Here is a 24,799-nt window from a genome sequence, read left to right on the forward strand (position 1 = left end):
TGAATGTGTATTGTTGAGGGAGAGTATAAAACACAGCTGTTTTTATTGTGAAGTGTTAAGCTGATAAAGTTGAAGACGAAAACGTGCTGTTAATTGCGTTACTACTACTGATGAAATATTAAACTTCTTTTCTTGACGAAACATCATCCTGGTTGCTCTTCTCTCTGATGTGATTCATTTGGGCTCGGTGGCTGTGGTTTTTGCCTTTTTACTAGTTTATTTTCTGCCACTTGCTGCTTTATACTCTTTAGATGTGCACAGACAGCTCAGATTCTACCTAGATGGGACTAAGCCCTTCAGGAAATCTGACCAGTTACTAGTCAGCTTTGCACCAGGAGCAGGGGGCAAGGCCATTTCAAAACAAACCATCTCCAAATGGATAGCGCACTGTATCCATTTCTGTTACAAACACCATGGGAAACCACCCTCTCAGGGGGTCAGAACACATTCCACTAGGGCAACTTCAACCTCTACAGCCTTTCTCAGAGAACTCCCTACCAGGGACTTTCTTGAAGCTGCTACCTGGAGATGTCCTTCAAGGATGCATCTGCAGTCCTTACAAATGGGTAGTCCTGTCGTCAGACAGCCCTTCGGTCGGCCGGATTCCAAAGTCTGGGTCTGGCTTCGGCTGGTGTCACACTTCACCCGACGTCATAGCTGCAGCTTTTCGGGTATAAAGGCATCAGCCGACGCCATCTTCCCCAGTCTTTCTTGCCGCGTGGCGCCCGAAGCAGAAGCTGTTCGCAAGTGCCGGTCGGTCAGAACCAGAGATTTCATACCGAATACTACTTCGAAGACTTCTAAAAAGCTAAGTACCCCGTTGGGGACTCTTTCTTGCCTCAGCCGATGTCAGAAAAAGTGAATAACTGTTTAACTTGTGGGAAACAAATACCTCATAAAGATTTCCACTCTTACTGCTTACCTTGTTTAGGCCCAGACCACGACGTAGCAGCTTGTCTAGCCTGTGCTTCTTTTAACCGACGGACGCTTAGACATCGGTCAGAATTTGCAGAACAGTTTTTCGGCTCTGAATTTGCTTATATCATGCCGTCGGACCCTCCGACTTCACAAATTACCAAAAAACGCAGGGAAAAGGACTGACACTCGCGGTCCGCGGTTTCGGCCGAAACCGCGGTTAAGCCAACCACGAGTGTCTCTGTTAAGGCTGAAACCGAGCAAGCGGTTCTTTCCCCGGCCGAAAACATGCCTTCTACCGAGGCCTCTTCTAGCCTGGTGGAATCGGCTTCTGAAACCCAACCTTCTGTTGCGGTTTCTCAGGAATTATCAGACACTATTCCCTTGGATATTTCAACCCCTGCACGTGGAGCTGCTAGGCCTCCTGCAGCCATGTCTATTAAGGCCTTTGCCAGGGCTAAAGCAGCTAAAGCTTCAAAAACGGTGCCTGTTAAACCCCCCTCTCACAGGCCCAGCAACAGTTCCCATATGCTTTTTTTGGCTGAGGATCTCATTTCTTTAATTCGTGGCTCCCAGCCTCATCCGGACAGGGCCTCTCATCCACCTCCAGAGAAGAGGCCTAGAGCAGAGCCCCCTGAACCAGTATCCACAGATGACTCCTCTGATGACTCAGAACATACAGACCCTCCTGAGGCTCCTTATTCCCCTTACGAAGACTCTGATGCTGAAGAGTCCATTCCTTCAGCCTCTCCACCTGAGGAATTTTCCTTTGGGGAAACCTTGCATGGTATGAGGGAGCAATTTCAGTGGCAGGGCCAAGATTTCTCAGACTCCAGAAAAAGGCTTAGAACCTTTCTACATTTGCCACAGCATAGGCCTTTAGCTATACCTCCAGTTCTTTCTGTTGTAGATGATGCATTTAATGATGCTTGCACTGCTCCTGACTCATTACCTCCGGCCCCTGCTAAGCACGATAGGTTCTACAGGGTCCCGGACACTCATCACCATTTATACAAGGCTCCTTTTGCAGATCCAGAGACTATCTCCCAGGGTCCTAAGGCTGTAGCAACTACATCTGCTAAAAACCCCCTCCCCTCTGAAAGGGAATCCAGATCCTTAGAGAGATGGGGTAGAAAAGTTTACACTTCTGCTACTTTGTCAGCTAGAGCTTTGAACTGCCAATTCCATATGATTCAATATCAAGAGTTTATGCTTGACCAGTTAACTAAAAGCTGTCCTCTGAAGAATCTCTAGATAAAAAATATGTTCAGGAAATGGTACATAACATACAGCAGGTTAGTAACCATTCTTTAAAATGTGGCTATGATGCACTGAAGGCTTCCTTTAGATCAGCCATGACTGGCACAGTTATCCGGAGACATGCATGGTTGAAAGAGCAGGCATTACCAGACCATGTCAAATCTAAGCTTTTGGATGCACCCATGGACAAGGTCAATTTATTTGGTTCCCCTGCACAGCAGGTACTAAAGAAGATGGAAGAGAAGGCGAAATCTGTACAAACAGTGAAAGATTTCTTACAGGTTCAACCTCCAAGGTTTAGCAGGAACTGGCCCTCCAAAATTGGTCCTTTCCAGACTCCTCTAAGACACAGAGAGGCAGGAATAGGCGTTCAAGAGGCAGAAACCAATCCAGGGGTGCCTACAGGGGACGCCAGTGGCAGGGTAACAACCAGCGAGGCACGGACGCAGCCACCACCACTACAACACCACAATCACAGTGACTTGGATGTGGCACCGCCTACCAGGGAACAACTGGAAGCACCCTTAGGCGGAAAGCTAACCTTATTTTCAAAGAACTGGCATTGCATCACAAGGGAAAAATGGATTTTGAAAACTATACACCAAGGTTACAGGTTCCATTTCCATACTCTACCAGGAAAGAGAGGAATGCCAACCCTACCACCTACTCAAAGGGCAGAAGCTCTAAAGCAAATATCTCAATTATTAAGCATGAGAGCTGTGGAAAAGGTACCATCTATGGAGCAAGGAAAGGGATTTTACTCCAGACTCTTCCTGGTACCAAGAAAAGAGAACAAATGGAGGCCTATTCTCGACCTGTCCGCTTTAAACACATTCCTCATTGTTCCAAAATTCAAAATGCTGACCCTACAGCAGCTTCTTCCCATGCTGGGCAAGGAGTCTTGGCTGGTAACTCTAGATCTCAAGGAGGCATACCTGCATGTCCCCATACGACCAATTTGCAGAAGATACCTCAGATTTCTTGCAGGATCAGAGCATTATCAGTTCTCAGCATTGCCCTTTGGCTTATCTACTGCGCCCAGAGTGTTCACGAAATGCCTGGCATCAGTAATTGCTCATTGCAGACTTCAGGGGATCCAAATTTTATCCCTACCTGGACGACTGCCTGATTCAAGCGGACAACAAAAGCAAACTAACAGAAGACTTACAAAGAGTCATTTAACCTACTGCAAGCCCTGGGATATACAGTCAATATAAAAAAGTCAAGGCTGACTCCATCCCAAAGAATAACTTTTCTGGGTGCAGAACTGGACACATCAAAACAAATGGCATTCCTAACTGCAGAAAAGCAAGAGCAACTACCTCTCTACTTCTTGGCATTAAAAAAGCAGAACCATTTAACTGCAAGAAAAGTACTGCAAGCCCTAGGCTTCATGGCATCCTGCATAACTCTGGTCCCTCATGCCAGACTGCATATGAGAAAGCTACAGTGGTACCTAAAGAATTTGTGGTCCCAACACAAGCACAGCCTAGAAACCAAAATTCCAATAATCCCATGCCTGAACCAAGAGTTCCTATGGTGGGCTCAGGCCTGTCAATCAAACAAAGTATTGCCCTTCTGCAACAGTCAACCAAGCCAAACCATCACGACAGATGCCTCAGACCTCGGTTGGGGGGGGGCACACATGCTGGACAAGTGCATACAAGGCTTATGGACTCAAGACCAGCTGCGCCTGCACATAAATCTAAAGGAAATGCTGGCAGTAAAATTGGCAATCCAGTCATTCAGACCATTTCTCCAAGAAGGTCAGTTGATGATAAGGACAGACAACACCACAGTTATGTGGTACATCAACAAACAGGGAGGCACACACTCATATCCTCTATGCCGGCTGGCACTGGACCTATGGGATGTGGCTCTGAGCTACAACATTCAGTTACAAGCAATTTTTGTACCGGGAAAAGAAAACATTCTGGCAGACATTTTAAGCAGAACTACCACAGATGCCCACGAATGGATGCTGCATCCGGACATCTTCAAAGCCATCACAAGAGAATGGGGATTACCACAAATAGACTTATTTGCATCCCCACTCAATCACCAGCTACTGCATCCGGACATCTTCAAAGCCATCACAAGAGAATGGGGATTACCACAAATAGACTTATTTGCATCTCCACTCAATCACCAGCTAAAGAAATTCTGCACAAGGACGTACCACCCACTTGCTTGGAAGGTGGACTCCCTATCTTTCAGTTGGAAAAACCTGACAGCTTATGCATTCTCACCACTTCCTTTGATGCACAAGGTGCTTTTGAAGATCAAAGAGGAACGTCCAAGGATCATTCTGATAGCTCCAGACTAGCCAAGACAACATTGGTACCCATTGCTGAGGAGCATGTCTCGGGAACAAATATGGACACTGCCCCTGATTCCATTGCTGTTAACACAGAACAACTACAACATCCTGCATCCAAACCTGAAAACTCTGCAGCTAACTGCCTGGAACATTACATAAGGACAATTAACCCAGATTTATCCCAAAGGGTTAAAGACATAATCCTTGAGGCTCGTAGACCTTCAACAAGAAAGAATTATGCAGCAAAATGGAAAAGATATCTCATTTGGAGTACTGCAAAAGGAGAAGATGTGGCACTAGTAAACATAGCCAACATCCTGGAGTACTTGGCAGAGCTCTTCCATGCAGGCCTGTCCTATTCTTCCATCAAGATACATGCATCAGCTATTTCAGCAGAATACAGCTTGGATCCTCCTGTCTTCTCTCATCCTCTGCTCAGACAGTTTCTGAGAGGAATTAAGAATGTAAAACCTCCCAGGAAACCACCATTGCCAGCATGGGACTTGAACTTTGTGTTAGAAAAATTGACACTTCCCCCTTTCGAACCAGCAGCAACAGCAGAATTACAATACTTATCCTGGAAGACTGCTTTCCTACTGGCAATCACCTCAGCAAGAAGGGTCTCTGAACTACAGGCATTAATGGCAGTGCAACCCTTCCTGATCTTCCATCAAGATAAAGTGTCCATGAGAACAAATCACACATTTATGCCTAAGGTGGTATCCAGAGTGTCTTTAAATCAGGCTATCCACCTACCTACATTCTTCCCCAACCCACAGAACAGGGGAGAAAGACTGTTGCATACCTTGGATGTACATAGGCAATTACGCTACTACCTGGACAGGACCAAGTCCAATAGAAAAACTGACCAGCTTCTGGTAGCATATGCAACAGGAAAGGAAGGAAAACCAATCTCAAAACAGACAATCTCCAAATGGATAGGAAATTGCATTAGATTTTGTTACTCCTACCATGGAAAGAAAACTCCAGAGAACATCAGGCCTCACTCCACAAGGGCTACAGCCACTACCACAGCTTTCTTACGAGGAGTAGCTACCAAGGACATTATAGAGGCTGCTACTTGGACCTCCGTGCATACATTTGCCAAGCATTACAATTTACCTTTATACTCTAGATCCCGAGCAGGTTTTGCCACTGCTGTTTTGCAAGGGATCCTAACTACACCATAATCTCTACTGTTTTCCTCCTACCCTAGTTTAGCTATGGTATTCTACCCATTTGTAAGGACTGCAGATGCATCCTTGAAGGACATAGTACAGTTTTGTACCTACCATAAATGTAGATGTCCGATAGGAATGCATCTGCAGTCAGGATTACCCACCCACCTTCCCCTCTGTGGTACTCCTAGGGTATTTGCCATCCTTCAGCTAGCTTGGGGGGGGATCTATTATGGTGTATTTGTTTGTATATATGTACATACATGCTTATTTTATGTTTGCTCTCTACTATTTGGAAACATTGGCATTTATCCAAATTTAGCCATCAAAGAGGGCACCTGGCATCTGGGGCAAGAAACACTGAGGAAGATGGCGTCGGCTGATGCCTTTATACCCGAAAAACTGCAGCTATGACGTCGGGTGAAGTGCGACACCAGCCGAAGCCAGACCCAGACTTTGGAATCCGGCCGACCGAAGGGCTGCCTGACGACAGGACTACCCATTTGTAAGGACTGCAGATGCATTCCTATCGGACATCTACATTTATGGTAGGTACAAAACTGTACTTTATGTTCACACCTTCACCAAGCCTTACCACCTGGCTATCTTTTCCAAATGCAGGGCAGGGTTTGCAACAGCAGTCCTGCAGGGCATACTAGCCAGCCCCAACTCTTCTTGACTGCCTCCACCCATTCTTCAGCTTTGGGAATCAACCCAAGTGTGATGACTGCAACAGTGAAACACGAAGAACATAGTACAGTTGTGTACACTTACCATAAATGTAGATGTTCGAGTGTATTCACTGTTGCAGTCCTGGATGTCATTCAAGAATGCAACTGCAGTCATAACATATGGGTTGTCCTGCCACAGGCAGCCCTCGGTCGGCCGGATTCCAAAGTCTGGGTCCGACGTCGGCTGATGTCGCATTTCTCTCCGACGTCAGAGCGGCTGGAGTACATAAGCATCAGCCGACGCCATTTTCTTCAGTCTTTCTTGCCGCTCGGTGCCCAAAGCAGAAGCAGTTCACAAGTACCGGTCGGTCAGCTCCTAGTTTCTTCGAATCCGAAGTCATCAAAAAAGCTAAGTACCCCGTTGGGGACCTTTTCTTGCCTCAGCCGATGTCAGAAATTACTGAAAAAGTTAATAATTGTCTGTCTTGTGGTAAACAAATACCTCATAAGGATTTCCACTCTTACTGTCTTCCTTGCCTTGGCCCAGACCACGACGTCTCGGCCTGTGTCGCCTGTGCTCGCTTCAACAAGCGCACTCTCAGGCACCGGGCGGAGTTCGCTGAAGACTTTTTCGGCGAAAAATTTGCATATACAATGCCGTCGGATATTCCGACATCGCAAACGCCCAAGAAACGAAAAGACCGGGACCGACATCCTCGGCCCGCGTCTACCACCGACTCCACGCCAAAACCTACTGCGAGTGCTCCGGTTCCCTCTGAGACGGTTATTCCACCGCTCCGAACCGAAGACACCGCAATACCGACGACTCCGATACCAGATACCACTCCAACGCCAGTTATAGATTTTCCTCCGGATACTGAAACCGAGGAAATGCCAGAGACCATTGCTGTAGATAAGGTCACTCCTGCACGTGGAGCTGCCAGGCCTCCTATGGCCATGTCTATTAAGGCCTACACTCGGGCTAAGGCAGCCAGCAAGACTAAGCACCTTACAGCAAAAACCTTGACTCAAACTACTCCTGAGACACAAATCATGTCTATGGCCGCAGACTTAATTTCCATGATTAGAGGTTCACAGGCCCATCCTGAGAGAGCATCCCAGCCTCCTCCAGATAAGAGGCCCCGGGTTGATCCCTCTGAACCTATCCCTACAGATAATGACTCTGAGGACTCTATCCACTCCGAGGGCCAGGAAGACCTCTTTCAGACCTATGAGGACTCGGATGCAGAGGATTCCATCCCCTCGGCCTCCCCTCCTGAGGATATTTCTTTTGGGGAAGTTCTGCATACCATGAGGGAACATTTCAAGTGGCAAGGCCAGGAATATTCTGATTCCAGAAAGCCTTGAACCTTCCTTAAAAGCCCCAGCACAGGCCCCTAGCTATTCCTCCTGTGCTTGATGTTTTGGATGATCTATATTCTGACTCCAGTGTTACCCCTGATTCTCTTCCTCCTGCCCCAGCCAAGCCAGACAGATATTACAGGGTCCCAGACACACATTCCCATTTGTTCAGGGCCCATACTGTTGATTTAGAAACTATTTCTCAGGGACCTAAAGGTGTTTCAGCTTCCACCTCTAAAAATCCCTTGCCTTCCAACAGGAAGCTAGGTCATTAGAGAGATGGGGGAAAAAGGTGTACACCTCCACCACTTTATCTATGAGAGCTTTGAATTGCCTTTTTCATATGTTACAATATCAGGATTACCTGTTAGATGATTTACAGAAAACATTGGCCTCTCCTGACCCTTTAGACAGGAAGTCTTTGCAGGAAGCTGTACATAATTCTCAGCAAGTCAGCAATCACTTTCTGCAGTGTGGATATGATGCATTGGAAGCTTCATGTAGGGCAGCTATGACAGGGGCAGTCATTCGCAGACATGCATGGTTAAAAGAACAACCTCTACCAGATCACGTTAAGGCAAAACGTCTGGATGCACCCTTGGAAAAGAACAAGCTTTTTGGTGCTAATGCTAAAGATGTGTTAAAGTCCATCGAGGAAAAAGCAAAATCAGTTCAGACAGTCAAAGATTTCCTCCAGGTTCAGCCCCCCAGATTCAGCAGGAATTGGCCTTCAAAGAACTGGTCCTTTCCTAATCCTGAAAAATTTCAGAGGGGTAAAAACAGGCGTGGCCGTGGAAGAGGACAACACAGAGGTTCTTACAGGGGACGACAATGGCAGCCAGCAAACCAAAGAAGTGACACAGGGGTCTCCCCTGCCCCTCAGACACAATCTCAATGACTTTCCTCTACAACCGCCAACCAAGGAGCAAACAGAAGCACCCTTGGGCGGAAAATTATCTCTGTTTTCAGACAATTGGCACAGATTGACAAAAGACAAATGGATTTTGGACATTATAGACCAAGGTTACAGGTTCCATTTTCACACCTTACCCAGAAAACAGGGCATGCCAAACCTACCACAAAACCAGAGGGCAGAGGCTATCAAGCAAATTTCTCTGCTGGCTCAGATAAAAGCAATAGAAAGAGTACCACAACAAGAACAAGGCCAGGGGTTCTACTCAAGACTGTTCCTTGTGCCAAGAAAAGAAACTCAATGGAGACCAATACTGGATTTGTCCACATTAAACACTTTTCTCATAGTACCAAAGTTCAAAATGCTGACTCTACAGCAACTCCTTCCCATGCTGGGCAAGGGGTCTTGGCTGATTACTCTGGACCTGAAGGAGGCATACCTACATGTCCCTATCAGACACAGCTGCAGAAGATACCTCAGATTTCTTGCAGGGCCAGAGCATTATCAATTCTCAGCATTGCCATTTGGCTTATCTACTGCGCCCAGAGTATTCACAAAATGCCTGGCTTCAGTAATTGCTCATTGCAGGCTCCAGGGGATCCAAATTTACCCGTACCTGGACGGCTGCCTTATACAAGCGGACGACAGACTGATGTTGACAAAAAACTTGAACTATGTCATACAATTACTTCAGGCTCTGGGATACACAGTCAACTTTCAAAAGTCAAGACTTCAACCATCCCAGCAAATAACCTTCTTAGGAGCCAATCTGGACACACCCTCTCAAATGGCTTACCTGACAGAAGACAAGCAAGAGAAGTTAACTCATTATTTCAAGGGTTTGGCAAAACTCACCCAGATGACTGCAAGGAGATTCCTACAGGCCCTGGGTTACATGGCATCCTGCATTCTCTTGGTTCCATTAGCAAGGCTGCACATGAGAAAGCTTCAATGGTACTTAAAAAGCCTATGGTCTCAGCACAACAACAACTTAGAGGCAACCATACCGCTCATTCCATGCCTACAAAAGGAATTCCTATGGTGGGCCTCGGTAAGCCAGGCAAACACAGGTATGTCATTCAAAAAACCTCAGATAACACAGACCATGACCACAGACGCCTCAGACATTGGATGGGGGGCGCATATGGAGGGCAGATGCATACAAGGACAATGGTCTCCAAAGGAAACACATCTGCATATAAACCAAAAAGAAATGCTGGCAGTAATGCATGCCATCGAGGCCTTTCAACAACTTCAACAAGGCCATTTACTGATACGGACAGACAACACCACTGTGATGTGGTATATAAACAAGCAAGGGGGCACCCATTCCTACCCCCTTTGCAGACTGACAATGAATCTTTGGGAAAAATCACTGAGCCTGAACATACACTTACAATCCCAGTTTGTTCCAGGCAAAGACAATGTGCTGGCAGACAGCCTAAGCAGGAATTTCATAGATCCTCACGAGTGGAGGTTACACCCAAGGATCTTCACACAACTCACCTCGACATGGGGCAGGCCAGAAGTAGACCTATTTGCCTCTCACCTCAACCATCATCTGCAAAAATTCTGTTCAAGGACATACCATCCACAAGCTTGGAAAATAGATGCTCTTTCATTCAACTGGAACTTCCTAAAAATCTATGCATTCCCACCTCTGCCACTGATGACCACAGTATTACTGAAGATCAAAGCAGAGACACCAAAGGGGATCCTAATAGCTCCAGACTGGCCGAGACAACACTGGTACCCGCTACTACGGAGCATATGTCACAACAAGAAGTGGGCCCTTCCCCAATGGCCCCTACTTTTGACTCAGCACAACTTCAAAACAGTGCATCCAAACCTTCAGACACTGCAGCTGACAGCCTGGGAGATCCCATGAATAACCTCAATCTATCTCTCTCCAAGGAAGTTTAGCAGATACTAACAGAAGCTCGAAGACCATCCACCAGAAAGGTTTACTTGGCAAAATGGAAGAGATTCAGCATTTGGAACACCAGCAAGGGTCATGATGCATCACTATTGAACATCCCACTCATCCTGGAATATTTGGCAGATATGCTTCAGAATGGACTCTCATATTCTTCCATAAAGATACATGCTTCAGCTATTTCAGCTAGATATAACACTGATCCACCTGTGTTTTCACATCTTTTGCTAAGGCAATTCCTTAGGGGAATCAAGAACATTAAGCCACCAAGAAAGGCTCCAGTGCCAGCTTGGGACCTCAACTTTGTCCTGGAAAAACTGACTCTACCTCCTTTTGAACCAGCAGCTTCAGTGGACTTACAATTCCTCTCATGGAAGACAGCTTTCCTGTTGGCAATTACCTCAGCAAGAAGGGTTTCGGAACTACAGGCCCTAATGGCAATACCACCGTTCATAAACTTTCACCGAGACAGGGTCTCCTTAAGAACCAACCCTACTTTTATGCCAAAGGTGGTATCCAGGGTTTCTTTAAATCAAGCTATTCATCTGCCTGCTTTCTTCCCCAATCCTGAAAACAAAGGGGAAAGACTGTTACATACCTTGGACATTCACAGACAACTTCGCTACTACCTGGACAGAACCAAGACCAGTAGGAAGTCTGATCAACTTTTTGTAGCTTACGCCCCTGGAGTACAAGGGAAAGCAATTTCAAAACAGACTATTTCAAAATGGATTGGACATTGCATCAGATTTTGTTATTCCTTCCATGGGAAGACTGTTCCAGTCAATGTCAGACCACACTCCACCAGAGCTACAGCCACCTCTACAGCTTTCTTAAGAGGGGTGCCTACAAAGGACATTCTAGAAGCTGCTACATGGAGTTCTGTGCATACATTCTCCAAACACTACAATCTCCCTCTATATTCCAGATCCAGAGCAGGCTTTGCTTCGGCAGTCCTGCAGGGTTTGATTGCCACACCATCTCTTTCCTAGAGCATTCCTCCTCCCCCAGCTAAGCTATGGTATTCTACCCATATGTTATGACTGCAGTTGCATTCTTGAAGGACATAGTACAGTTTTGTACCTACCATAAATGTAGATGTCCGATAGCTATGCAACTGCAGTCGGATTTTCCCTCCCTCCATACCCCTCTATGCCTTGGGTCCACTCCTATCCCTGTTCCTCTTAGCTGGGGATATCTGTTATGGTGTATTTGTTTATTGCTTACTTATTTGTTTGGAATCTTGTTTTTTCCTTCCAATTTGATTACAGCCTTCCTTGGAGGGCACCTGGCATCTGGGGCAAGAAACACTGAAGAAAATGGCGTTGGCTGATGCTTATGTACTCCAGCCGCTCTGACGTCGGAGAGAAATGCGACATCAGCCGACGTCGGACCCAGACTTTGGAATCCGGCCGACCGAGGGCTGCCTGAGGCAGGACAACCCATATGTTATGACTGCAGTTGCATATCTATCGGACATCTACATTTATGGTAGGTACAAAACTGTACTTTTCCCACCCTCCAGTCCCCTTGTCTCTGTCTCTCCTTCTCTGTTTCTCTTACTCACTCCTTACATGGTTATTGGTATTTGCTTTTTACTGGTGGTGTTTTTTTCCACCATACCTTAGCTCCCTATTTGGGGGCTCCTGACATTTGTGGCAAGAAAAACTGATGTAAAGGTGTTGGCTGCCTGTTTTTATACCCCTGACGACCTGACGTCAGTCCTGAAGTGATAGCAACCAAAGCAGAAATACTAAGTCTCTGGTATTCAGGCTGAGTGAGGGCTACCCCTAGCAGGATCACCCAAGTGTGATGACTGCAACAGTGAATGCACTCAAACATCTACATTTATGGTTAATATACACAACTGTACTTTCCAAGTTTTGAGACCTGGTTCTGTTACTGTTCTTTTCCCCTTTTTATAGCAAAATTGATCTGAGTTATTGTTGGCAGGCAAAGCCATTGTGAGTAGAGGGAGGAACTCGGGAGTTGGAGCCAAAATTCCTTGGAGTGTGTCTGAGTCAGATCTGAGGTTGGAGCCGTAACCCATACTTTGAGGAAGAATGAAAATGGACAGCACAGATGCATAGTTATGCTGAGTAAATAACTTTAAATTTTCTTTAGCATTAAATTTTCAGCATAACTTTAGAAGCCTGCAGCGGAGGGTTATATTTGTTTCCATGCAAACTGATTATAGGATAATGCAAAGCCAGCACACTGGTTTCTTTGATGCTAAAAGTTAGTTTGCTGAAAGCATGCAAGTTATTTTTCTCATCCGGGATGGCAATAAAGATAAACAAGAACAGACCGCAGTTAGTGTTAAGTAGGAACAAAGGCAGTAGCATGAAATGTATCCTGGATAACCTGTACTTTAGGTCAGGTAATGCATGTGTGAGCAGCTGTGTATTTGGGACAGTTGTTCCTATTAACAAGAGGAGGAGGTAATGCAGAGTGCTGAAGAGACAAATAAGGGAGTATCTTGATAATAACCATGAGTTTAGAAAAATTGCAGTTAAGCAAATATTTTTGATCACACCAGAGCACAAAAACTTTTGTCTTGGGCAACAGAATGTTGAAAGAGTTGTCGCCAAACTTAATAGCCTGCAACAAGAAAAAGAGATATTCTGTAAATTTTATGAAAATTTGTATAAAACAGAAATGTGAAAATTAAGAAAGGGTACAAATGGAAATATTTATGGAAGACTTAATTATGCCAAGGTTAGAGGTAGATTGGTTCAGTGACCAACAGTTAAGATGTGAGGTGATGAGGTAAACACAGTGATGTATAATCAGTCTTCAGGAATATCTCCAGGACCAGATGGTATGCTTGCGGAATTTTGAAAATTAGTAGGGAGGAAATTGATAAAGATCTGAAAGATGGATATCCAGTCTGCAGGAAAGTCTTCAGGAATTGGTGGTATTGACGTAGAAGTTTGGATGCTAGGAGGGAAGAAGAAAGAAGGATCTGTAAGGTTTTATTTAACAGTTTATTAAAAAGAAGGGAAAGCACCAAGATCCTGGAAAAAAAAGCTGTAGTTGCTATAATCCCATCAGATCCAGCTTTGCGTAGGCCCATTGCAGTTCTAAACCATGGTTATAAAATTGCTTTCTTGGCTAAAAGAATAGCAAAGGTGTTAAAATTGATAGATATGGATCAGTGTGGTTTTGTGGGAGGAGGCAAACTTTTGACAGCATTAATAGAACAATGATGATCCAGAGGGAAGCAGAGTATTAGGAAATTACCACTGTTGGTTCTTGATGAAGAGAAAGCATTCAGAAGAGGGATTTTATGAGTAGGGCAATGGAAGCATTTGCATTTCCTGATACAGTAACAATGTTAATTTGGATATGTGAGGGATTGGAGGCAAAAACCAAAGTGGGAGGGTTTCTCTCTGATAAGTTGTCTGAACAGAGGATCCAGGCAGGGACGTCCTCTTAAAAGGATTCTGTTACGACAGCTAAGGATATGTGGGAAGAGACTAAAACAATAATACAAAAAACTGAGAAGCTGGACGCTCTTGCCTATGGATATGAATAGTAGTAAAATATTTTTAGTCCCTCTCGTTTTATACACAGCTCAGACATATTTTGTTAACCAGAGAATAAATTGGACTTTCAAAATGTGTCTGCACATTAACAGCTTAATTTCAGCTCTTCCAGTGTGAAAACAGAAACTCAGAAGAGAGAGCCAGTAAACTTGTATTTAATTTCAATAACTAGCTAGCAAGTGCACTGCCAGAATGCCAGCAAAAAATATATATATGAAAATTCAGCGAATCTGAAATAAAATCAATCACAAAAAGTGAGGGGCAAAAAGCACTGACTGGAAAGAATTCTGCTGCTATTCAGCAAAAAGCAGTGCAAGCTCCTGCTTTGGTGCAAGACATGACTTCCAGTATCCTAGAGGGAAAAAGTCACATGTTCTTGTATCTGATTAAATTAAATGAAACACTGATGGAGTGTATCAACTCAAATAATAGGCTGGAAAAAAATAAGCTTTCACAGATATTCAAATGAGATGATAAAACTGCAAAAATCAGAGGTCGAGATGAATAAAAGGCTGGCTGAATATGAGTGCTCAAGAAGAGATGATGTTATGTGATCCTATCTCGCCTACATTCTGACTGATGGGCTCGGAGCCGATCCCTCGGCTCCGACTCGGCACGCTTATGCTATAAAGCGAGGCCTCTAATTGGCTGAGCTATCTTTATCCCAGGATGCACCACCACTAATCCCCCAGATCTCGTTTGCCGCTTACAGAGCTTGGACGTGGTCTCAACATTGGCTGGGCTAAGTACTATATTTATAGTCTCTTTTCCTGTCAGTAGTTCACTCATTTCAACCCAAAAGCTGTTTTAATGGCTATTTTTTGTGTACGAGTGTGTTTCTTGTTGTTTCATTGAGTTTAGCTTAATTTTTCCTGTCAGAGAAGGTTCCGTTTAAGTTAGAGGGGCCTTCCCCTGTACTAACTACTTTAGTGGTTGTGTGTGGGTCAAGTACCCGTTTGAGTTAGAGGGTCTTGACCCTCCTTATTTTTTTCCCTTTCTCTTTTTGTGTGTAAAAAAAAAAAAAAAAAAAGGTTTTTTCAGTTTAAAATATTCTGAGTTTCTGGCATACTTATTTGTACCTGTGTCTTAAAGTTTACTGTTGTGGTCTGTGTTTTTTCTTGTAGAACTATGTCTAAGGAACATAAACCCTCCGGGTTTAAAAAGTGCACGAGCTGTGGGTTCAAAATGTCCATAACGGACGACCACTCCTCGTGCGTCTATTGTCTTGGCGCCAAACATCTCCAGGAATCGTGCAGTGTATGCCATGTGTTTTCCTCCCGAGTCCTCCAGGAGAGGAAAAACAAATTAATCCTCAAAGGATTAATCAAGCCTTCTTTCGAGGAGGCTTTATCTTCCTCTCAGTCTCCTTCTAAGAAGAGGAAAGCGCCGGCTCCGACCAGTCAGTCGGAACCGACGGCTAAAAAAGCAAAGCAGACTTCTCCATCGGCTCCACGGACTTCGGAGCCGAGGTCGGAACGGTCTGCCTCGATGCCTCCAGCCTCGACCCCTCTGGTTTCGGAGCCGAGGTCTGGGGCATCGAGGCGGGTCACCCTCATCGGCTCCACTGATATTGGAGCCGATAAGGGTCATCGGCTCAGACACTTCCCCCTCGGAGCCGAAGTCCTTATCGGCACCGAGGGAAATTTCTTTGAAGGTTTCCTCGGAGCCGATAATTGTTGAGTCCTTTCGGAGCCGGTCCCCGAGCCCTTCGGAGCCGATGGAGAAATCGGTTCGGGCCCGATCGGTATCCTCGAGATCTTCCAGGATGTCTGATTCGGACATCGACAGGGTGCTCCTTCGACTCTTCCAGTCTCCGGTGTTCCAAAAGATGGTTTCGGCTCCAGCCCATTCGGCTTCAGAGCCGATGGTCCACTCCCTTACTGTACTTCCTCCACCAACAGCTTCGGCACCGTTGGAGCAGGTGTTGGTGGAACCAGTGGAGGTGTTAGGGTCAGGCCCGACCCTTGCTCCGACTCCGGCTCCTGGGTCGGAGTTCAGTGCACGGACTTCTTCCTTCGGCCCTGGGGGGGGGCTTCGGGATTGATACCTTCGGTCCCAAGTCTCCCTCTTGGTGCGGCGGCGGCGGGAGTACCATCCACTGTCGTGGCCATGGAGGGGGGACCTTCCCAGGATTCTGGTGGTCCCGCCTTCAGGGCTATGAGGAGTGCTCTAGCCAAATCTTCTTTGGCTACCTCCACAGTTTCCCCAGCTCCTTCCCTACATTTGGAGACTGGGTCGTTGGCAGTTCCCCTGTCCTCAGACAGTGGAGCCCCTGGGCCTCAGGTTACCCCCGCTGGGGTTTCTCCCCCTCCTGGAGGTCCTTCTGAAGCCTCTTCGGAAGAACCTCCCAGGAAGAAAACGTGCAAGAGGAAGCACGTTGACTCCCCTGACGAGTCTTTGACATCTGACACCGATCTCGATGATGCAGAGGGGTCCCCCAAGTCGTCCTCGGATGATGTCTCCTTTGCAGACATCCTGGAAGCCCTAAAACAACGAGGCGGCTGGCAGTCCAAACCTCTCTCTGCTGATGAGTCGGTGTTCCTGAAGGCCTTCGGGGCTCAGTCCTCCGCCTCCTGGGTGTCTCCGCCCTTCGACGAGCTCTTGGATTTGATCTGTCGAAGGGCGTGGGAACACCCGGACTCTGTGGAACTGGTGCCCGCTCGTCCAAACAAATTTCTTTCGGCGCCCCCAGATAGAGAGTTCCTTACGAAAGGTGTGGCTGTGGATGCTATGGTGGTGGCATCTGCTACATAGCAGGATGTAGCAGAGGCTTCTACGTCCGTCCATCCTCCTAATAAGGAGTCTAGGAGCATGGATCGGTACGGCAAGCTCACCCTAAGTTCAGCGGCCTTTACCCTGAGGTCTTTAAACTACCTGACGCACTTTACGAGATTCCAGAGGGATCTGATTAAGGAGCTATCCGATACCCTCGTAGGTAACCTGCCTGAGGAGCTGGCCCAGACGGTTGGATCTCAGCTGGCTACAATGTCATCCATTTCGAACTCGTCCATGAGGCTCATTTCGTATGCGGCCGAAGGGGCGAGTAGAGCGGCGCGTACAGGCATTGCTCTACGGAGACAAGCCTGGCTCCGCCTGTGTCATTTCGCGGAGGCCTTCAAGTCTTCATTCGCCGACGCCCCCTTTGATGGGTCCTCCCTGTTTGGGCCCAAGGTGAAAGACACATTTACCCGCTGTGAACAAGAGGGTAAGACTCTGACTGCCGTAGGGGCATGATTTTCCACTCCCTTTCGGCCTTATCCCAAGGCTAAAAGAGGAGGGAAGATGTGGTTCCGGAGATCGCAGAAGTCTTACCCCTCTCAGCAGGAAGGTTCCCCCTCCAGAGGCAGAGGAGGGGGAAATTCATCAGAAAGACGCCGTCCCAGAGGCGGCAGAGGCCCCCTCAACACTGGAGACCGCGAGTCCTTTCGTGGCTCTTCAGCTTTTCATAGTCCCTGAGGGATTGCCCGGCTGTGTTGCTCGAGCCAGTCGGGGTCGCCAAGCACCTAAAGGCCTGGGAAGGGATCACTCAGGACCGATGGGTGCTTCAATTATCGCCGGAGGTTACTCCATCCCATTCTGTTGTCCCCCTCAGTCCAAATAATCCCGGACCCGCCACCCAGTCAACGGGATACCGCAGCCATAGAAATTTCAAAACTGCTGCAAAAAGGAGCCATCCAACCGGTCCCCGCAGACCAGATCGGATTAGGGACTTACTCAAGATTCTTTTTGGTGCCAAAAAAGACCGGGTACTTGAGGCCCATTTTGGACCTAAGCAACCTAAACCGTTCAGTCAAGAAGTCCAAGTTCCGAATGGTCACTTTACAAACTATTCTCCCATTGTTGGAGAAAGGTGTTTGGATGTGCTCCATAGACCTCAAGGACGCGCATTACCATATCAAAATACATCAAATGTCCAGGAGACACTTGCGCTTCAGCCTAGGAGGCAGTCATTTTCAGTTCCGTGCGCTGCCCTTTGGTCTCACCACAGCCCCCAGGGTGTTCACCAAATGTTTGGCAGTAGTGACTGCTCACTTGAGGAGTCTAGGATTCCAGGTGTTTCCGTACCTAGACGACTGGCTTCTAACTGCCACCTCCAAGCATCTACTTCTACGGAGCCTGCAAGCCACAACATCACTGGGCAATTCCCTCGAATCACCTTCAATTGGCCAAAGTCTGTGTTACGGCCATCTCAAAGAATAAGATTCATAGGGGCAGAGATAGATTCAAACCAGATGCGGGTCTATCTACCTGCAGACAGAATTCAGATCATACAAAATCAGGTTCGAGCCTTACTCCCCAGGTCCAAAGCCCCAGCCAGAATGGTCATGCAGCTATTGGGATCGATGTCTGCCACAGTTCTGCTAGTTCCCTTGGCAAGGTTACACATGAGAATCCTCCAGTGGCTTCTTTCAACTCAGTGGTCCTTTCAGGAACTCCCTCTCAATCATCTAATATGGATCACAGAATCTTGCAGACGGGACCTTCGCTGGTGGCTAGTGTCCTCCAATTTGGATCAGGGACGACCCTTTGTTCTTCCTCCTCTGGCGGCCACTTTGACCACGGACGCCTCCCAGACGGGGTGGGGGGGGCATTCCCTGGGCAGGTCAGTCCAGGGCAAATGGCATCCGGAAGAGACCTCTCTCCACATCAACATCCTAGAAATGAGGGCAGTACTCCTGTCCCTTCAAGCCCTTCACTATTACCTCCCTCAGGGCGTAATTGCTGTTCACTCAGACAACATGTCAGTTGTCTGGTACCTGAACAAACAGGGAGGGACCAGATCCTATCCTCTTTGCAGGGAAGCGATGAGGATCTGGGAATGGGCAGTCTCGACCAAACGCTTCCTAGTGGCTACTCACATACCGGGCAAATCCAATGTCATAGCCGACAGGTTGAGCAGAACCATCCTCTCTCCTCACGAATGGTCTCTGAACATGACTATTACAAGACAGATTTTCAGCGAATGGGGAGTTCCGTGCTGCGACCTCTTCGCGACTCCTCTGAATGCGAAGTGCAAAGATTTTTTCTCCCTAACCGCGGCTCGGGAAGAGCCCTATGGACGCGTTAGTCCATCCTTGGCCCACCGGCCTGCTTTATGCCTTCCCTCCAGTTCCTCTCCTACCCAGGGTAATTCAGAAGGCGTCTCTCTTAGGGAGCAAGATGATCTTAATTGCTCCTTACTGGCCTCGTCAAGTCTGGTTTCCCTATCTTCGGAAACATGCTCTGGAAGGTCCATGGTTCCTGGACCAGGTCCCCGACCTACTGATTCATCAGTCGGGACTACTACACCAGTCCCTACACACATTAAAATTGACGGCCTGGCTCCTCCTCTTCCGACCATAGTCAGGAGACATGCACTAGACCCAGATGTAGTGCACAATATTGTCTTCAGCCCACAAGTCTACTATGAAGAAACTGTATTCTAGCAAATGGAAAAGGTTTGCTATCTGGGCTCAACTCCGGGGCCTGGACCCCATTTCTACTCCCGTGGCCGAAGTACTCAAGTTCCTGACCTCTCTTTTCAACCAAGGCTCTTCTGTCTCTACCATCAAAGTACAATTGGCAGCGATTTCTAATTTTCATGAATCCATAGACCCACCCTTAATGAGCAACAGGTTGTGTAAGACCTTCTCGAAAGGTGCTGCTCTATTAAGACCTCCGGTTTCTCATCCTGCACCTCCATGGGATCTCGATATAGTATTTTGTGCCTTGACTTCTTCCCCCTTTGAACCGGCAGCTACCTGTGATTTAAAGTTTCTGTCATGGAAGACAGCTTTTCTAGTAGCAATTACTTCAGCCAGAAGGGTTTCAGAACTTCAAGCTTTGTCAGTGAAACCCCCGTACTTGGTTTTTCATACAGACAGGGTTTCCCTCAGACCAAATCCTTCTTTTGTTCCTAAAGTCTGTTCTACTTTATGCTTGCAACAGTCATTAGAGCTCCCAGTTTTTTTCCCAAAATACTCCAATAAAGCGGAATTTATTTTCCACACACTAGATGTCCACAGGCAGTTACGTTTTTATTTGGATAGGACCAAACAATCAAGGAAGACAGATCAGTTGTTTGTGTCCTTTGCAGAAAACAAATTGGGCAACGCTGTCACAAAGGTCACTATTGCCAAATGGATCAGGGACTGTATTACTCAAGCTTATATTTATTCTAACAAAGAGCTTTCCACCTCTGTCAAGGCTCATTCTACAAGGGCTATGGCTACTTGGTAGCATTTCATTCTAAGCTTGCTATTAGTGACATTTGTGCTGCGGCTACATGGTCTTCCCCGATACCTTCATTTCTCACTACAAATTAGATGTGGCATCTAGAGGACGAGCTTCATTTGGTTCCACAGTGCTCAGGAGTGTTTTCCAATGAGCCACCCGGGATTTAGGTGCTAGGGACGCTGTCCCATCAGTCAGAATGTAGAGATAGGATCACATAACATCTTTTAGTTATGTACTCACCATAACTTCAGATGTTTGGGATCCATCTCACCTACATTCCTAATAACCCACCCTCCTTCCCCCTTCCTTGGAGATCAGAGGATATCAGAAGGTCCGAATCCTGTTGTTTCATCTGAAACATCTAACAATGTTATATAATCAAGCTGTGCATGTGTGCATGAATGCGGACAAACAAGATCTGGGGGATTAGTGGTGGTGCATCCTGGGATAAAGATAGCTCAGCCAATTAGAGGCCTCGCTCTATAGCATAAGCGTGCCGAGTTGGAGCCGAGGGATCGGCTCCGAGCCCATCAGTCAGAATGTAGGCGAGATGGATCCCAAACATCTGAAGTTATGGTGAGTACATAACTAAAAGTTTCAAAAATAATAGAATTAGAGGACAGAGTATGTAGGTAAACCTGGGATTTTCTCATGTACCAGAGAAGCTGGAAGAAACTTAATTTTATGAAAGCACAAATAAGCAAATGGACTGGTATTCCACAGCAGTTGTTAACTGAAAGGGCACATAGTGTGCATGCTCCAAACCTGGCCATGAGAAAGCAACCTAGATTTTTAATAGTAAAGATACAATCCGGCCAGCAGGAGTTGATTCTGACAAAACTGTGGCAGAAGTACAAAGTACTAAAAGTAGGTGATAGTATTTGTGGGAAATTACTCACTGTACACCAGGCAGAATTTATCTCACTAATCAGGGAATGTCAAGAATCAGGTGAGAGATTCAAACTGCTGTACCCAGCTATCTTCTGAATATTCTTTCCTGGAGGGATAAAATCTTTTTTTTTTATGCACAGCATGCAAGGATGAAATACAAAGGTTTGTTCCAATGAGTTGTAAAACAAAAAGTGATTCTGCTTCTTGTTCTTCTGCTAATAACAACTACAGAGAGACTGTGACAGTGAAACCTTTTCCAGTGTTTCAATGGAAAATGCTTGAGAGGTAAAAAAAAAAAGCACAAGATTTGACTAAAAGAACTGAGAGTACATTGGAAATGAAGCAGAGACTGGATTTGGGAAATGAAAATAAACAGGAATAAAGCCAGCAACTTGGAAACTGACAAATGTGAGGTTACAAAGCATTTCTTATATTTGTGAAACAAGACAGAAGAAGAAAACCTGAAAATACTGGTCTTTTTTGACTTTGTTAAATTTGTACTGGACTCTAAAGCATATTCCCTACTTCATATTAATGTTTTGAAGAACACTTAGGAGAGGGGAAAATGAGGGAGAGTGTTTAACTGCAAGTAAAACAAAATTTAACAGTAGTATCGTGGTGGTGGTGCTGCGGTAGCGTTGTTGCCTCGCAGTAAGATGCTGTCCGGTTTGATTCTCAGCTAGAGTGCCTTCTGCATGGAGACATGCATGAATGGGCGTACCTTCGTTGAAGGTTGTGCATCACGGCTGGTATCTCGGCATGTAAAACTCAACTACCAATCAGCGGACCGGAGTTCCGCTGTGGCGACCCCTAACCGGGAAAAGCCGAAAAGAGACAACAACTTTTATAGTGTGGGATATAATCTGCATGCTACAAATAGTTTTTTCCATTATTTGCAAGTGTAATGGGGATAGTAAAGTAGACTGGTGCCCATCTTTCCCTTCTCTTTCTCTTTTTTCAATTTTAAGAAATGTAGGCACTGCAACATAAACGAGCATGATACAAGAAACAAATGATGAACTTTTTCTCATTCTTGCATAGGGGAGTGACTAGATTAAGGCCTTTGGCTTGATCTAGTGATAAGTTTTGAGAGAACAAATAAAAAAGAACATTGAATGTAACAAAGCTTTTCTCTAGCAAATAAATGCTTGTAGAAGCAACTCTGTATGTGGTTCTTATATCTGCATGGAGGCAGTCTGATAAAGAGCAATAGAAACAATGGCTAGGAGATCATGTTTTCTTAAAGCATTCAAGTATTTTCCCAGTCTGGGAGAGCAGTAAAGATAAGACAGAACCAGACAGCACTTAGAACACAGGCTGTACCATACATCTTAGCATGGATAATCATTGTAGTTTAACCCAAGTCTGTGCATGTGGCTGCCAGTTTGGGACAATTCATCCTGTTAGGAGGGTAAAACTTCAATATTTGAAGATGTACATAGTTTTGTGTTGGTATTAAGTAATGGGTTTTGGGTGTGTGGGTTTTTTTTTTTTTTTGAGGGCTTTCAGTAAAACAAAAAGTTTTGTAAGATGTGACATAGGCTCAAATGGATATGAAAACCACTATGAATTCACTCAGCTGAGTGAATTCATAGTGGTTTTGGTATCGAGTATTCACTCTCTGTCCATCTCCTTTGGTTGTTTATTTGCTCAAATGGATATGACAAGAAACTGTATAAAAATATCAACCTGCCAAACGTTAGTGTATGCATGTAATACAAAGCCTGGTACTAGATACTTAACAAAAAAGCTGTTACAAAAGGTGGGCATAACTTTTTAATATGACAACACTTTAACTTTAAATGTCAGTGGTCTCACAGATATATATGAAAAAGAAAGAGTAGTGAACTATATTAAAAATGTAGAGTGCAAACAGCTATGCTACAGGAGGCACATTTGGAAAGAAGTGAACATGTGAATTTGATAAAGGTTTTTCAGGACCATTATTCTGTAGAATACCTGGTACAAATAAAAAAAGGAGTTCTTACATTAATTGCAAGAGGAGCTCCAATAGTGATAGGAAAGGATAAAGACAATAATGGTAGATGTGTAGTGTAAAGGGGCTACTGGCAAGGGAGGAGGATTACACTGGTATGTATTTATGTCTCCAAAAACTGCTGTAATGAAGCTTAAGAAAATTCTGAAAGAAATAATCATGTTTCAGCCTGGAATATTTTTATTTTAACATTTGTTTACTGGGAAAGTCTGACTTGGAACGGCACCAATTTTCAGTGGAGGCCCTGGAAGAAAACACTCCAGACGTGTTTTTAAGAAGGTGAGAGGAAATCTGAGCACCTGGAGGAAACCCACATGAAGACATGGAGAACATGCAGACTCTGCACAGAAGGCACCCCAGCTGAGTATCAAACTAGAGAACTTCTTGCTGTGAGGTGACATTGCAAACCGCTGCACCACTGCACTGTCCTGTAGTACTTGTAGGTGGGGAAGGGAAAATGCAACAAAATAGGGTAGATTTTTGAAGAAGTTAATGGAACTGTTTGGCATGGAAGATGTGAGTTCAGTAGTAGGAGTTCTGAGAGAATTTACATATTCCCAAGATACAAAAACCTGGGTTAGGCTACACAGAATTTACATTTCACATGTACATGTGCATTTAATGTACAGTTTTGATATGCATGCAATTTCTGTTTCAGATCATGTGCCAATAATAACTAAAATAAAAATGCAGGGTAATGAGTGAGACACTGGTGCTTTCCCACCTATCTGTTGCAGAGAGGATTTTAAGGAATGGAGAGTGGAAATTATTTGGGAGTTATTGGAGAAGAAAGAAATTTCTTCTGAAAATATAGCTAGGGAGTGGGATAACATTAAATTTGAGTTTAAAAGTAGGGTGGAAATAAAAGGAAGATGGATATGGTTAAGAAGTATTAAGAATTATTTAGTGAGACTGACAGGTGTTAGTTTTGCAGAATTGGGGGAATCTCAGAGCAAGAAGAGGAATAATAAAGAATTACCTGAATAATATGCATAAGTTTAGAACGATTGCTATTAAAACAACTTGACTCCAGAGCACATAAACTTAGCATGACTCAGGCAACAGAAAGTAGAAAGTAGTGTTGGCAAGCTTAGGGAGACTATAACAAGGAAGATAAGAGATCTTGTAGCAGTATTAGAAATATTTCATAAATTTTATGAGTGTCTGCATAAAGCAGAAAAATAAGGAAGTCAAAAAGACGTACAAATAAAAATGTTTATGGAAGAATTAAATATGTGAAGATGAGGCTCAATTATTAACAGGATAGGAGGAGATCAGATAAAAATGGTGATGTATAACAATTCCACAGGAAAGTCCCCAGGAATAGAAGGTATTCTTGTGGAAATATGGAATCTTGGAGGGAGAAACTGATAAAGAACTGGACGGGTTTTAAGAGTCTTTTAAGAGGAGGAAAAGCACCAACATCTTGGATGAAATCTGTGGTGGCTGTAATACCTAGCGATGGTATAAAGACCCATCAGAAGCTTCATACAGGCCCATTTCAGTCCTAAACCATGATTATAAAGTGTTTGTCTATAATAGCAAAGGTGAAGCCAAAATTGATAGCTATGGATCAATGTGATTTTGTGGAGG

This window comes from Protopterus annectens, chromosome 4.part1 (genome assembly GCF_019279795.1).
Source record: "Protopterus annectens isolate FY-2018-M chromosome 4.part1, PAN1.0, whole genome shotgun sequence".
NCBI classification, from domain to species: domain Eukaryota; kingdom Metazoa; phylum Chordata; order Ceratodontiformes; family Protopteridae; genus Protopterus; species Protopterus annectens.